The sequence below is a fragment of the Clinocottus analis genome, unplaced genomic scaffold (assembly GCF_023055335.1).
Source record: "Clinocottus analis isolate CAN_PGR_092001 unplaced genomic scaffold, fCliAna1.0.p SCAF_1, whole genome shotgun sequence".
In the NCBI taxonomy this organism is placed as follows: Eukaryota; Metazoa; Chordata; class Actinopteri; order Perciformes; family Cottidae; genus Clinocottus; species Clinocottus analis.
In genome coordinates this window covers 23,560,073-23,573,920 of record NW_027175820.1, presented here as the reverse complement: position 1 = coordinate 23,573,920, position 13,848 = coordinate 23,560,073, and the positions used below count along the sequence as shown (strand labels likewise).

General features: G+C 44.2%; 1 long non-coding RNA gene and 3 other non-coding genes across 7 annotated transcripts; all 4 read left to right on the top strand.

The window, feature by feature from the left end:
• The first annotated feature begins 1,135 nt into the window (after positions 1 to 1,135).
• Positions 1,136 to 6,443, top strand: LOC137782506 (uncharacterized). Of its 4 annotated transcripts, none has more exons than XR_011077290.1 (7): positions 1,136 to 1,175; positions 1,611 to 1,661; positions 2,504 to 2,593; positions 3,097 to 3,184; positions 3,439 to 3,527; positions 4,658 to 4,757; positions 5,805 to 6,443. It is a non-coding gene; the product is annotated as an uncharacterized lncRNA (long non-coding RNA). The 4 variants fall into 4 exon arrangements; XR_011077285.1 differs by having other exon boundaries at positions 3,094 to 3,184; XR_011077288.1 differs by having other exon boundaries at positions 3,094 to 3,184; positions 4,658 to 5,339.
• LOC137787923 (small nucleolar RNA SNORD67) lies at positions 1,719 to 1,832 on the top strand. Its single transcript, XR_011077697.1, has one exon. It is a non-coding gene; the product is annotated as a small nucleolar RNA SNORD67 (small nucleolar RNA).
• Positions 2,653 to 2,766, top strand: LOC137787928 (small nucleolar RNA SNORD67). The gene has a single exon (XR_011077698.1). It is a non-coding gene; the product is annotated as a small nucleolar RNA SNORD67 (small nucleolar RNA).
• LOC137787917 (small nucleolar RNA SNORD67) lies at positions 3,238 to 3,351 on the top strand. The gene has a single exon (XR_011077696.1). It is a non-coding gene; the product is annotated as a small nucleolar RNA SNORD67 (small nucleolar RNA).
• Positions 6,444 to 13,848: the final 7,405 nt, after the last annotated feature.

The window sequence follows — 13,848 nt, the reverse complement described above, 5'->3', positions numbered from 1 at the left end:
GGTTGGTTGGCGGTCGGCCCGCAGAGCATCACAGCGACCCGGTTAACCGATCATCCCGGCTCACAGTCCCTCCAACTCTGCTGCAGGAATGCGAAAAACTGTACAGATTTCATCATGCGGATACAAGCAAACATTTTCTGTTCAAGATATTGTGTTAATTAAGTTGTATAGTCTTTTGTACAAAGGGATTTCATGAGCGTTTTTAGACTAATTTTACTCACTGGAGAAGAACATTTCTTTTTTTTTTTTTTTTTTGCTGGATTATTTTAACCACTGTGTTTCCAAGCCTTGTAAATGATAGGGAAAATGCCAGTTATTTAATAGTGCTCTTTTTATCTTTATGAAATACTGGTTGCGTATAGCTGTTGTAAAGTTAACAAAAAGAGGTATTTATGATTTCTGTTTGGTTGTCACTTGATGTGTAAATATGAAAAGACTGTATATGTATTTCCATGGCAGTACTAACAAGCTGTGTTGTGTGATATAGTGAATGATCCCTTTGCTATCTTTTAATATAAAATTGCATTTGCATTTCAATGAAACATTTGGCTCACTCGTCTATGCACACGGACCAATGACTTCCTCGTCAGACACGCATATAGCAATGAAGAGAAAGCAGAGGTCTGATTCTGCAGATATTTACAGGAATAACAATGGGAACAGCGATTTAATCAGATTATCTGGGATTTTGGAGGCATGAAGCTGAATCAGCCAATTTGGAGCAAAAGATGGATCCCTTATCAAGGATAACAGACAAAATAATAATTATAGTATCACAATGTTGGTAGTTTTAGTAGAATAAAGGACAGACTAGACCAGTGTCTGGTGTTCAAACTTTGTAATAAAAGGTTAAAAATACACTTAAATACTTGTTTTAAATAGAGTATGACCATATGCATGTTCAGGATAATTACAGTGGATACCACACGAAGCCACTATTAATCATTAAAATATCTCACTCACCTCATAAACACATGCCATGCAAGTGTGTTAAATACTGAGCTGAGGTCACGTGGCGCAAGTGTGTGTACACGTGACAGGTGCACAACTTGTGATTGGTGGTTTAACAGGAAGAAGGTTTTCAACCGTCCAATAAACGTCCACCATCGTTCGGCGTTTGAGCCAATCAGCGACGAGCGTCACCAAACGCACTTATTTCAAGAAGAAGAAAACGGGTGAGCTACACAACCAGCGCGATTAAAATGTATTACTACGACAGAAAGGACCATTAAGATAGCGCTATGGGTCTGCTCTTTGTGAGTTTGTTCGGGGTGCTTTTAACCATGTTGTTAACGGAATAATTCTCGTTTTTGAGAAACGTAAGCGACACTGCAGCTCACAGGCTAGCTAACTAGCTTAGTTTAGCCATAATCTTTAAGCTAACGGGGCTAACTTCAGTCGATATTTCGGCTTTTGTTCCAACCGACGTCACTGTTTGTTTACATTGTTGACGAAAACCCAAGTATTGGTAGCCAGTTTCTTTTGATGTCACAAGGACTAGTTTACTTATTTTACGTTTTGAGTTTTTCACGACGGGCAAGCTGAGACTGTCCACGTGTTGTGCATGGCTAAAGCTAACCCTGCTGGGTTTGTGTGTGTGTCGTGCACAGGAATTGACGCTAACTGCCATGAACTCTCATTGACTGGAATTGAAACTCAAGGTAAGCACAAACCCAGAAAACGCGATACTGTCAGTCTCAACACATCTGGAAGGTCTTTGTGAGAGTGATGAGTTGCACTAATCAGTCGAGGTGTTTGACGCAGTGGCATCAACACCCCGATCCGACCCAACCTGAGGACACACTGTGTGCACAGGGGCCATCTGACTCAACCCTTCCACGTGTTTTAAATCAGCGTAATAAGATGTGTTCTGTCTGTATTATGTCTGCACGACATGGGCATTGGACTTGTTTAAATAGCATATCATCCATGATTTTAACAGCTAAAGTTTTCTCTCCACTGTTGTGTGAATTGCGTCTGATTTCATCACTGGCCTCTCCTGATGAGTCAATTAATGACAGTTCTTTTAAAAATATGATTTGTGTATCTTACTCAAATATATGTATCTGCATCAGTAACTTTAGATTTAGTGAGCATCTTAAGTTCAGACTTTGAAATGTAAGATGCAGAAAAATAAATACAACTGCTGTGACGCCATTAGGAATACATATACATTTAATTGCTTTAAAGGGATAATTCAGCATATGTCTATGGACTATTTTATACCATATCACTGACAGATGCTATGTATACATTTGCAATATCAGTATGTAGTATCCAATATCTGAAATATCGCACAACAATGTATTTTACCTCTTATGTTTGAGAGACTTAAACTAACCGGCTAATGGGTAAGCTAGCATTAAGTTAGCTACTCATTGTTCTTTTCTTTCAACCAGCCTTACTTTTTGTTTGCAATGTTTAAGAATCATTGTTAGTAACTGAGATTGACCACAGCTTAAGCTAATCGACTTGGTTTGCATGTTTTGTTTTGTGTTTACAGGACGTGCTGCCAACTGTCATGAAGTCCTCACATTACAGCGGGATGAGACTGGATGGAGCTACCGCTTCTGAACAGAACGGGAAATTCAAGGTAAACAAACCCAGAGGTCATGATGGCGTCGCCCAACACATCCTGAAGGTCGACGTGGGTTCGAGAGTGATGAGTTGCACTAATCAGTCGGGGCGTTTGACGCAGTGGCATCAACACCCCGATCCGACCCAACCTGAGGACACACTGTGTGCACAGGGGCCATCTGACTCAACCCCTCCACCTATTTTATAAGTGTGTGCTGTATATATGATTTATGTGTATAACATGAATCAAGTTTGTTTTTTAGTAGTGTGAGATTAAACTGTTCAAATAAAATAAAGAAATATCCCATTTCTTTCACAAATTTCAGTAAAGTTGGTTGGAAAGTTTGCCTTTTTAGTTTTTTGAATTGTGTCTGAGATTTCATGAGGGGACTCTACTGATTCAATCTATATCGAGAATACAGATTTTGGGTTTGTAATATGATACTTGACAAACATCCGTAACTTGAATGTAGTTGTGTTCAGACTTTGAAGTGGTTTGAATGGTTTTGTCTCCAGCAGGAATTGCAGCTAACTGTCATGAAGCCCTCACATTGTAGGATCATGAGACGGAGTGGAGCCTCCTGTCGCTCCGATATGGGAATGCAAGGTAAGCACAAACCCAGCAGGCGCGATACTGTCTCAACACATCTGAAAGGTTGGTGTGAGAGTGATGAGTTGCACGAATCAGTCGGGGTGTTTGACGCAGTGGCATCAACACCCCGATCCGACCCAGCCTGAGGACACACTGTGTGCACAGGGGCCATCTGACTCAACCCTTCCACTTTTATTATAAACCCGTATTGTGTCCGTGAAATTATTCAACAAGACATCTGAACCCTGTGATTTTTGTCTCTGTGGAAGGTTGCTGTGCAGTTTCTCAGGCTTCTTCCTCCCACAAGCCGGACCATCACCTCCACTGACTATGAGCACCAGCTCCTTCATGGTTCAAGGTCTGTTTCTTGCTCTCTTATATTCCACCTAACTATGGGACACTTATCCCCTCTGAGCAAAGTCTGTGTTTGAGTTGGTCACCCAGTGTTTTCAATGAGTTTCTTAATCCATCATGTTTTTTCATGTAACATAACTTCTACTGCAAATATTTAAATATCCAAATCCCCCTCCTCGGTGTGTTATTGGCATCATTCCAGCTTGCTTTAGGTCCAGTTTTATTTGACAAATGGCACACGTGTCACCTAACTGAGGACATTGTGTCGGGTGCACATATCAAAGGCCGTCAACACGGCAGCTTGTAGCAATAGGAGTTGGATTAACTTCATCAAAACCTGATTAACCTGGAAGTTTGAAGATGGTGGCTGCTCTTCATTTAGTGTTTACCAGACACGTGTATCTGTACTTCAACCCAAGGAACCCGAGGTGAAATTGGGTTCCTTGTCCCACAAATGTTCCTGCTTTAGGGCGAGTTAATTCCCCGTAGCTCAGAATATCAGGTCAGTAGGCAGTGCTGAGTAATGCTGACTTGCCAAACTAAATCCTTGGAGGCTTTAAGAACTTGTATTCAGCTTCCCAACTAATACTGAATATAAGCTTCATTACAGTAACTGCCAAAAAAAACAAAGTATATAATTTAGTTGCTCCGAATTCCTGTTTAAATGGAACAGTTGTCTTTTTTTTCCCACCGCTTTTTATATTTTGTCCCATGAGCACTGGAGTCTTGGATTTGACACCAAAATCTGCTTGTTAATCATCTCCCTTCCAGAAATGGAAGAAAGATCATTGACTTAGAAAAAACAGGAAGACGATGATGAGCTACAGGGTTCTTACGGTCAGGGAAACCTAAAATAATTCAAATAGTTTTAAAATAGTGATTTCCTGGACTGAAAAAGTCCTTGAAAAAAATAAAATCCCAAAGGTTTTGTAAAAGTCATGTAAATGTGTTATATTCATGTGTTCATGATGTTCATTTACGCTGAGTTTGACATGATATGCTTTTAAAAGAAAAAAGCTCCAAATAGAAGCAAGCATACATACAGGCATCTATAAATGTTTATTCTTCTTTATTCTTTTATTTCCTGTCAGACAAAGTGTGTAATTTTTGTTCTGCTCTCTTTTTCTTTCCCAGCTCTGAGATGGGAGAGTTCAGCGACGTGCTTTGAAAGGAACAATGAGAACAAAGAGTCTTTTCCAGCCTTCACGATGGAGGACCTCCAACCTGAGCGCCGGTGAGAACTCTCAGCCGGTTTCTATAAACGGCTCATTGAGGGCAAATCTTATTTTTTCCATTTGACGGTATGTCCTTCTCTTTTTAAAGACAGTTCGTGGTTTATTTAGCGACTTTATTCACTGCCTGAACTCCAAAGGCTTCCTTACAAATATCCAACACTTTGTGTGAAATATTAGTCAAACGTTTTCTTCTGTCAAATTTGCAATAACTTTTTAAATGGTTCCTTCATCTATCTGAAAGTAAGAAAGCTTTTTTCTTACTGTGTTAATAACTTGGTGGGTTTATATTTATCATTGAGCCGCTCTGTTGGTTAACTCAGTGAAATGTCAGGGCCGCTGTGATCCGTTTGGTAGTTTGACTCTCGAGGTATTTTGGAACAAAAAAAGCAGTTTTCCTTTTTTTTTTTTAGATTTTCTTTTTAGCCCTCAATGCTCTGTCTTCTATTTCCCATCCTTGAGTCCCTGCAGACTTTAAAGACTCAGCCGGCTCAGCAGCAGCCTCTGGTACGGTTTCAGGTCACCACCGAGGTTGAGCTGGATCTCCACCTGTCGCCTCTCCTTGATCTCTGAGAGGCGTTTCGGTACGTCTGCTCGTACTAAAGTACTTTCTAAGGTCCTAAACCGTCATGTTGGATAACAGTAGGGGCTGGCTGTTGGCACCGAGATCCAGATTAAAACGTCTCAAAGTAGGTTAGGAAACAAGTTGGGACTTGGTGAAGATTCAATGAGCTTACGTAACGTTTAGAGTAAGTCTGACTTTCTGTCGTAGTCTGGTGGCTCGATGGCGAGCCAGAAACCTGCGCGGCGGGGACTTCATTCACCTCGAAGAGTCGGACCGAATGAATCTGTATGAGGCTCGATATTGTTTGACCTAAAGTAATGCACTTATAATTGGTAAGCAACGCACAATGACCCCAGTGAAGGACGCGTAGAATAACACAAATTACCGTCTGGGACCAACGGCTTCGGTTTCTATTCTTCTCTTTTGCGTCCCACCGCCCGTCACTGTGACTGAACCCCCCTGCCTCTGTTCCTCTATGCTCTAGGGTCTATCTGGGGACTGGACCAGCAGCATCGGCCTCGCGGCGCCGCACGCTGCATCGTGTGGGCTTATCGCCGGTGAGCAACACAGAGGGAAGTCTCGATTAATCCTCAAATACATTTAGGCTTCACTGTCATCGCCACACAAAACAGCTTCCAGACACACAACGCAGTAAATATGCACAAACGCCGTCGTGTCTATATGTCTAACGGTCCCCGTCGTGGCGTCCAACTGTTCGGTAATCCCTCCGAGTCGGAGCGCCGGCGTTCATCACAGTAATGTCTTTCCTCTGGGCGCCGATTCAGAGGCGACTGGCAGTTTTTTGACGGCGCCGTGGATTCCTCCTGAAGGGATTGCAGTTCACGCAATGGCCTTGCATCATCAGACGCCGCGGCTCGGCTCAAATAGCCGCGTGTTCTCCGTGTTCTGTCAGCGGCGGGTTGTGCGTTTGGTTCAATGTGCTGAATACCAGATCGGGAGCTTTTCTATTTCCATGGTTTAACACAGATTTATTTTTGTTTCATTAAACATTGATACTAAATGAAATGACCAGCCTTGATGAATGCACTAGGTGAAGGCTGGACACGTGCAGGTAAACTACTTTTTGTACCGTTTATTTCACAAAATAAACCTTTTGCTTTAAGTTGTTTGGTGCTTGTGTGTTTTTTTTTGTTGTTTTTTTTTGCTTTATTATGCAACAAGACTAGAAAAGCTGAACATCCATCATGAAGAGTTCACGTAGCCGAGACCGGCAAATTATATGGACTGGCTGCGTTTGTCTAAAAGTCAATTTTTCAAAAGCAAAGGCAATATTTTCGACTATGAACACGATTGTCTGTTTAATAGGCATTTTAGGATCAACGCTAATGTTGCCGTATGCATATTTCCATTTGAACAGTTAAGGAAATGTCCCGTAAATAAAGATCTGCAAACGGTTCAGCTTTGCCGCTGCTGCAGGAGTCTGTTTTAGATCTCTGCAGCGATGATGTGTTTGGACTTTAATCCTGTGAAACCAATGAGAAGCTGCTGCGTGGTTTTTGAAACGTGCTGTTTTCCATCTCTGCTGCGCTGCGTGGTTTCCACCAGCAGGTGGCAGCTGAACATCAGCGGTCCATCAGGTGTGTAGTTAAGCATCGACCCCCTCTGGGTTTACACAAACATCTACACAAACACCGCTGCTCCACAGGGAGAGATCCTGTGAGGAAACGCTGGCTCTCATGGGGCCAGTTCACACCTTTTGATCCTGAAATCCCATCAAAGAAACTTATTTTAAATATTTGCTAAATGTCTGACGTATTAAACTTTTTTTTTTTTTCTGGCTAATTGAAAATATTTCACATTGCTCTCAAACACACTAATTGTGTATATCTAAGGAATTCCAGCTGTATTATACAAAACTTAAAATTTCTTGTTAAACCTCACACATCAACAGGAACATGAAGCTTTATCACTTAATGACATCGAATACAAACAATATTCCACACAGATAATGTCCCCTTATCTAAATACAGAGCTTAACTTTTCACAACATGATCTTGACCCATTTAACTGAAGTTTGGATAATTCCCACGAACCCACACAACTCCAGTTGGAGCTCCTAAAAACCCCTCGTGGGCCGTCCTGTACGCCAGTGGCTGGTGTGCAGTGTGCCAAAGTTCACGCTCTGATATGCATTTATTTTTCTGCGCTGTGCATATTTTAATACCCTGCAACAGTTTTACCCGGCGACAACATTTACCTTTGACCTTTTGGTCTGAGAGAGCTCACTTGATTGTCTGATTAATTCTCTGAAATATGGGACGCAGAACGCTTCCGGTATTGTTCATAAACGTCTTCGCAGTATTTTTAAAAAAAAATCACTTTAACTGCAGGGAACACCGCTAATATGAAATATTGTGCAACTTTATCACAGACTGCAAATCCAATTTGGTATTCGTGTGAAAGGCAGTACGAGTTCATTTGATGTGGAACACGAGGCGAATCAATTATTCATCGCGTTAATTGGATATCTCTTTCGGAGCGGTGCCTCAAAAGGTTGCGCGGCCCTATTTTATCATAAACTCGAGATCCGCCCTCGAGCGCGGCGGGAGTCGAACCCGTCGACGCGAACCGATGACGTTCGACCGGCCGGCGTGGCCGAGCTGAACGGCTCCGCCTCCTGCGTAGTTTAAAGGCTCCTTTATACTCACGCAAGGCCGTTCTTTAAAATCTGCTTCAGTTCAAGGCGATTCTTTGCTGAATAAATGGACTCCAGTTTATTTTATTGGCTGGAAAAAGTTCTGAAATCTTAAAGTGCATTCTCAAGTGAAAGTAAACGAGTGTCGGGCTGCAGAGAAGTGAGTTTTCTAAAGAGACGCTTGTGCACCGAGAGAAGGGGAAGAAAAAAAAGAGACGTCAACCCACGATGCGTGTTCCTCGTGGCGGCTTTTTAAATACGCGCGACGCGTTTTGGCTCGCGTCTCTCGACCGACACCAGACCAGCACCGCCGGTCTTTTCGCGCTGCGATTTCTAAGGTACCAGACAAGTAGAGCATGAAATGGCATCATCTAAAAGACTGGACACAAAAGCCTCTCACACACATTGACTACTCCAGGAAAACCATTGAAATGAGCTGAATTCAATGCATCTCTTTTTTTCTACCTTTTCTTATTAGACCCCACACAATCTGACAGCGTATGAGCCAAAAAATCCTTGTGGGTGTTAGCATTTCAGATCTGGTGTGTGTTTGTGTGTATTTTTTTTGTGTATATTTTTTTCTGCTTGGTATTATTTATATTGGCAGTTGGCGGAGCTGCTCATCTCGCTGAATCTGTCCCTTTCAATGTCACGGTAGAGGGACGTTTAACCAGGAGAAAACGTCTCTGGTTGCTTTCACCCAAACCAAACAAGGAATGTAAAAAAAAACAGGGCCTTTTTTTTGTCTCATTGCCTTCTGTCCCAACCTGAAAAGTGGGACTCTGCTCTGTGTTTGCGCCGAGGGGGTGGACTCCATCTTGTGACCGCGGGCGGCTTTTTGTTTTGCTTTTACCAGAACTCGCCCGGGAGGGAAAGAATCGAGCCGCTCACAGATGTTTCCCCGAGTATCGAGGAGTAAAAAACATGTCCCACACCTGAGAGTTAGAGAGAGAGATGGGGAAGCTGAGGTGTGGGTGCAATCTCTTAAAAGACATGAATACGTCTGTGCAGCCCGAGGAGGCTGTCGCGAGGTCCAGAGGGAGCTGCACCTTTTCACAGGTTTGGCGAGACGTGAGCTGCCGATTTTTGAAGGAAGGTTTCAGATCGACGGCCAAAGGAGCTTTTTTTTCTTCTTCTGCCAAACGTGTTTTGAGTCGTCAACCTCCTTGGAGGGAAGAAAGAAAAAAAAAGGCCGACAACTCAAGTAATCCCGCGGGCACGCAGGCGTACAGACGAGGCGTTTGTTGCACCGTTGTTGGTCTGGGTCTTGGAGACTTTGGTCGCGTCGAACTCTGCCTTCAAGGAGTCGCATCAATCCGATGAACACGCCGCGTTAACGTCTGCGGTCCAGATTTTCTACGGAGCGCCGGCCTCGGTTTCCCTCGTCCAGATCGAACGTAATATTTATGCGCAGGTCTATTTCCTGTCCCGCGACCAGGGGCCTCCTTTATCCCCGGCTGGTTGCTTAGAGCTCAAAAGCTGTTTTCCAAAGTTTTTCTTGAAGAGTAAAACTATAGTGTTTGCAATCTTGACTTTTTCTTTTTTTTTTTTTGGTGTGTGTCCAACTGAGTATTTTTGAAGTCGTTATCGCTCGTGGCGATTTCTCACTGGCAACGTACGCCCAGTTAAATGTCTTATGTGTGTGTGGTTTTTTTTTTTGTGCTACTGACAAGCTCAGATTGTTGTTTCTGGAAAGTTTGTCTTCACCTTTCGCTCCCTGACTTCCTGTTGGTAAGAGGAGTGACGATGTTGTAGCTGGCTTTGTGCTGGAAAAAGAAATGTAGATCAAAGTTTCTCATGGTTTTGTTGACTGCAGAGCTTTCACTCGAGCCATTTGAGCTCAGCGATTGGCTGTTTCTGACCTTTGATTCCACCTTCGATTGGTTCACGTCTCTACTTGGATTCAAGAACAAAGTATTGTTAACAGTTGCTCGTCTTATAACAAAAATGTGTATCCACCTTCGACTGTCAGTCATTCAACATCGTCTGTGCAGAAAGAAGACACTTCCCAATACACAAATATCTCTTAATACTTTTGAAAATTCGATGCAGGTCCACCCAAGTTTTACAAATTCCCCGCCCGGCGGTCCCGTCTTCTAGTCGAAGGGATCTTCACCTTCAGATCCTCCGTTTCTCCACTTAAAACCACTTGGTCCTCTGCTGGAAAGTGCTGCTCACGCCTTCACGAAATTGCAGTGATGCGACTGAATGCAGTGCATTTAGATACGTGGAGAAAATGACCGGTAACACCGGCGCTAGTCCCAGTGCAGCTGTGCTCAATCATCCCTCTTTACGGCGCTCCGCATGTTTGGGTGTTATTTCTTTTGAGAGCTTCACTCCTTGTTGTCCCGCTACCAGGTAGCTGCTGCCGCCGCCTCCTCCATCTTTGTGACTTGTCGAGTACGATCACGTGACTGACAAGTAGTTCACTCGCTGATAAAAGCACTATTTAAACATTTAAATGTCATGGGATTATACGAAGATATCATTCTTTTGACGGTGCTTTAGAAACGGGAGCTTTTTAAAAAATCATTTGAGTCGATATGTCTGGAGCCAATTTGAATTGTTTTGCAGGGTATTCAACCCTCTGTGTCCTGTCACAACGCAACGCAGTACTTCCTTTCTCCGCGATCCCTCCTCGGCATTGTGGGGGTTGGATCCGCGGCTTCAGTCGTCGTCTTGTCGATTCTTCACTGTTCGTCTTGTGTTGTTCTTACGCCCTCGGGTGCGTTCGGGGAACGAGGCGGCGAACGGCGGCGCAGCGGGTTCTGCGAACGCCTCCGTTCCCCCGAGCTCCAAGGACCAAAGCGCGAGTTCAAATAAAGATGGAGGAAGTTCCCTTCCGGCTGCTCGTGTCGCCCTGTTTGTTATGGTCACTACCCAAAGGTCATGACCCCTGGTGAGGGTTTACCACCTAGCTTAGCTTGCACTTTTGGGACAACGCCTGCATTGAAGTCGCTTAAAAAAAAAAAAAGAACCTGTGTTGTTGCTGCTTACAAGTGTGACGGATAGAAATGAATCCTATCTTTTTTCTTCTTTTTGTCTCATTGAGGCTTTTAGTTTCTCCTCTTTAAGTGGATCCTCTGAACGCGAGTCGTAACGAGGCTAAGTGGGAACCGGGGAACTGGGAAAGCTTTATATAATTGGGCCTTTTTTTGGCGTAAGTTCTGTTGGGCCCCGTGACGCGCAGCGGGCGCTTTTCGTCTTTGGCTCCGCGGCGGTGTAGGTGTTCAAAAAAAAAAAAAAAAAAAGAAACCACAAGGGAGCACACCAATGAATAGCGCTTGTTTATCTCGCCTCGTGAAAAACAAAACAAAAAAGCAGCTGAAACAGGGCCGCCGTTCAATACAATGTGTTCTGCCACGATTGATTCCCGGGTTTTTTTTAAAAAGACAAAGCTCATGTCTTTGGGGCGAATCAAAGCGACGCATCAGCAGAGGAGGCTTTTCAGAAAGACATCTTGCAACACCGCTCTGGAATCATGTCACGCTGGGTGCATTTGTTATGGTGAGATCTGTAAACATCCCTCCTCTTCCTCCTCCTCCTCACAGAGTTTCATATTTAGTTGGAGCTCATGAATACATCACGACTTCTGTGTCCTTTGCACCGGGGGAGATGATGGAGCGGTCCAGAGGTGCGAGGCTACATGTGAGCTGAGCGGAGTAGTATTTTATACAAATATGTCCACGTAGACATCCGGCAAAAAAATCCTCCAGAAAGTGTATGTGGGCGGATCAAAACAGATTAATATTTCACTCTTCTCTCTGCGGTGCTCATAACTCTCATTTTTCATCTTTCGCAACCTCCCTTTTTACCTTCGTGCTGAACGGGGAGATCAAGCCATCAGGACAAAAAGAAGGAAAAAAAGAGCAGGAACATGTCACATTAAATATGCATCAGGTTGCACACGGGAGGACACGGGAGGCTTCTAATGTGTTGAAAATGTCTCATTTTTGGTATAAATATGTGTGCGAGCGCCCACTTGACCTTCAACTCAAAGGTTCCTCATGAGAACGAGGATCTCTACGCATCAGCCGACCTGCAGCGCCTTCGACAGGCGGAGGCAGAGTGTGTGTCTGCCGGCGGTCAGTTCAAGGGGTGTTGGGAAATGGGAGCGTTCCCGGGGAAAAGTACACGAGCAGTGGGTTGAGGTAGCCCAGTCGGTGGTTGCAGCATTTTATTCTAGTTATTGCATAGAGATGGTGTGCTCAGTTCTGCCTTCCTGCTGCCGGCAGAGTCTACTGCTTAAAAAATAATGGCTTGTTTCATTATGGGAATGAAAGCAAATGATTTACAATATTTTTTTAGCTCAACACAGAAGGCAGAGAGTTGCATTTTAAAGTGCAGCTTTCTACAAATACTCTTTCAACTAACTAAAAAGAAAAAAATCCCTGAGCATCTCCACAATACACATAATTTTGAGAGGCACATTTCAGACGAGATACTCAAACAGCATTTCATTTACCATGCAAGTTGACATTGCTATGACAATTTCAATAATACAAACACATATTGTGTAAGCGCTAACCCTCCCTGATGATACGACTGCTTTGGGGGATTATCTTAAGCTGGACTCTGAGGCCAGGCGACCCGGCTCTCGGCGAGGACGTCGCCGCTAAACCGCTCGGCGGCGTCAACGGAGATTTGGATGCCGAATAGATGTGTGCGCTCTCGGTCCTATCTGGGCTGACATTAACCTTCCCGGCAACGTCCCCTCGCTTCCTCGGATGTCCGTCTGTGATGGATGACCTCACGGCGTACACACGGCTCTCGCTGCCCATTAGGAGCATACCCTTATAAACGCATTAGACGTCCCGTAATGGAAACTCTGGGAACTCGCTCCCATAATCTCCTGCTTGATACCTTTCTGCTCTGATCAATCTTTGTTTGGGGGGCCTCTGAGGTAGTTGTGAAATGTCATTGGCTTGAGTCGGAGGTGTGTGTGTGTGTGTGTGTGCCAGTTTGGGGTATTCAATGTCAGATGTCGGATTCATTTATCCAACTTGTTGGTAACAGACTCATATTGTGCTCCGGCTCAGAGTGCCGAGAGAGGAGCCATTAGTTATTATGTGTGACGGGTGTTGCATCTGTGATTTATTCGGCTACTGCAGCCGAGATTGTGCTGCTGCATTATGCCATCATCATGGCTTCGTGCGTGCGTGACCCAAATTTCCTGCACCCCCCCCACTCTTAACTCGTCCTCCTACTTCAGGAGTACCAGATGGCGAGCGGACCCGCTCGGTGCGACAACCGCCCATTACCGGCCTCGGTTGCGCCGTGTGACCACACCGGACCGGAGGGAGGGAGGGAGGAAGAAAAGGGAAACTGGGAGAAAAGAAAGCAGAGTTGCGCAACGTATCGCAGAGATTACACAGTTTGACTGCTGCTATCACGCTGTTACCTTTAATGAAAATGACACAAGTTTTTTTGACAAATCAGGCTGCAAGATTTCAGTGAGCCCAGGGGCACGGAAAGCATCTGCGTTTGATACGTTCCCGCACTCGTTTGTTGAGGTATTGGTCCCCCTTCTGTTTCTTAGATGATCACTCGTGAAGACAAACTCCACTCGGACTTGAATGAAAGCTTTAGACATGGACTGATATTCAACAAGAGTTCAGGTAGTCAGATGCTCTCAAGTCTTTCTTTGCAAGTTAAAGTCAAGGATTCAAGGGGCAAGTCCCAGTCAAGTCTCAAGTCCTCAAGCTACCGTCCCAGTCGAGTCTCAAGTCTTCAAGCTACCGTCTTATTTTAGTCCCAAGTCTCAAAACTAGTTTCTCGGTCAAGTCCCAAGTCTTTAAGTTACCGTCCCAGTCAAGTCCCAAGACTTTGAGCTACTGTCCTAGTCGAATCCCAAGTCTTCAAGCTACCGTCC